The following is a 2,748-nucleotide window of genomic DNA, read 5'->3' on the forward strand; positions in this document are numbered from 1 at the left end:
CATCGTGGTTATGTATTCTAGCTGATCTTTATTGGTACAGATGTGATTATTACAAGAGTTAACAAGTAAGAGCGGCGATCGGACAAACGAGATGTCGATGACAATGAATTTAGGTTCGATAACGAATCCACGGCCAACGGGATGACGAACGCGATGTGATACACGATCCTGGTGTGACTCAACGTGCAAGTGGAACTTAACAGAATGAACTGACCCGCAGTCAAAGTGGAACTGCCCTTATATATTCCTCTCTATATCTCTCGTGTCAATCTTTGATTTTAAAGAGAGCTATATAATTATTATATAAAAACCTCTGTTAGGTACACGTCCCTCCCATGACCGTGACTACGTTCAATGACCCATTATGTCACTTCGAGCCCAAGCCCACTGTGATAAACTCCGGGCACCCATACTCGGATTAGAATATTACAACGATTTCTCAGTTTTATTATTTAATTGTAGCTACAATAAAAGTCTGGATTATAGTGTTGGGGGTTCCCCCAACGTTCCAAAGGAAAGGACCCGATGTCCTTTCATCTCCGACAAGTATATTGGAACATCATGATATGCGAGATACTATTCTTGTATATAGAGAATGGCCCATTTTAATCTATAAAGCCAATTACATTCTCGAATTATTTAAGATAAAGATGTTTCAGACAGGATTTGTTTGGTTGAGAGTAATGATGGATATTATTGAATAAATTCTCGGAGAGATCAAATAAAAAGCAGAAACGAATTATTTGTTATTTAGACTGGTCTAAAGACATTGTGTAATATAATGAGATTAATTGTTATTTACAAATACAATTCTATTTTTTATTTATTACATTTATTTGTTATTTATCGATCGTTGAGCAAATCTATTTCTACATAAATATAACATTTCAATCAAAAAGATCGCTGTAAATTACAACTTGTAATTTTTAATAATATTAGCTAAAAATAATGCGAACTGCGATCTGTCTATTGAAATATTATATATTATATATTATCATTTGTTATCGGAGTTAATCCAAATAGGAAGTAACATTTCATTTACAACCAAGAAATAATAAATAAATTATTTTTTGGTATCGTCGAAACGATTATTATTTAAATAAGAAATTTAATTCTTATTCAGAATTAAAATACAATTTTAATTTGTTGTTTATTATTTAATGGATAAATCAAATTTTGCTCAAGTGTGGTTGTGAGGAAACAGAAACTTAATATATGTAATTAATCATTTAAAAAGCCATCTTTTTATATCATTATTTTTTTACATATGGAGATGCAGTTTCGTTTTTATCGGGAATTATGGCATCATTTGATAATGCTTCTCAAGATGAATTCTCATTAATCTTTCACGTATATTACCGATTTCAATTAATTTTTGAGATATTGTACTAATAAATTTACTGAGTTTTGCGGAAAATGCGTAGCATAGTCAGTTCGTGTCAATCGTATTGACGATTCTACAAAGAATACTCAAATACAGTCGAATACAGTCTGTATGTTATCAAGGGAGAGAGCATAATTGACAACTTCACTATCTCTTCTTAGAACCGGGATTGACGAAATTCATGCGACCGTCACGAGTGTTTGAAACTTTGCATTTTCTTACAATCAGCAATTCATTATTGTTATTATCCACATTAGTGAAGTTTATAATTATATTAGTATAGGAATAAACTCCCGCCAAACGTAGCCAAAGGCTCAAGAAAGTCGTAAGTTACATAAGTACATTATCTGTCTCGAATTAGATATTTTTAATACTATGTATATGGATACATATATACATCGCCGTTTTGTCAGAGCCGGGATTGCCTCAGCTCCCACAATCTCGAAGAGCGGCTGTAATTCTAGAATAAGATTTTGCTCATAAGAACTGTTTATTATAGAATTAAGAGGACTTTAAAGTCCTCTTAATTCTATAGGAAGTTTAGGAAATTTCGAATATGTTTTTTTTTTACCGAATGTTAATGAGATATAGATATTTGACACGAAATATAGAGGCGTAAATTAACAGTCTGTCGAATAAAGAATAAATAATAAAATTGTAGTTTCTACTAGACTTTCATTTCTTATTCATTTTTTTCCTTTAGTAAAATTATATATTCATTCGTTTTTATGTGGTTATGTTTTGCGATTCATTTTAGAAAAAAACTTTTTATTAGTTTTTTGGCATAAAAAAATTCTTGCCTCTTATGAATTATGAAAAGAACATCATGCACGATTAAAATCACATTTATAATGTAAAATACTGTACAACCGACTACATACTTTGAATGATTGTTTTAAATTTTGTATGTACATATTGGGTTGGAAACTCTAAGTGATTGCAGATTTTGTCAATGCCGCCTAATGACATATATATAGACGGTTCAACAAGATGAGACAGTAAACGAAAACACAGTTCGAATGTTATGGCTGCAATGGTTGGACCGACCATATAAAATATTATTATCCATATAAAAATTCGTAGTATAATAATCATTATTTTTAAGTATGAAAACCGTTATTAAATATTTATTTAATCAGTCTTAAATTTGCAGTACAATCGTATAACTTTAGTTATTTTTTCTGAGTGTTTAGTATATATATATACTTCACCGTTGATCATCCTGTAGATTATTTTATCCTTTCTGTTTGTTACGCTCGGAGGCTTACTATAGGCCGTATTCCTAACCGTCGCAAACAGATCGTCTTACACGACCGTCGCGAGATATGCACAAAGTATCGATAAACGCATAGTTGTCGTCAAGC

The sequence above is a fragment of the Bombus pyrosoma genome, linkage group LG5 (genome assembly GCF_014825855.1).
Source record: "Bombus pyrosoma isolate SC7728 linkage group LG5, ASM1482585v1, whole genome shotgun sequence".
Lineage (NCBI taxonomy): Eukaryota > Metazoa > Arthropoda > Insecta > Hymenoptera > Apidae > Bombus > Bombus pyrosoma.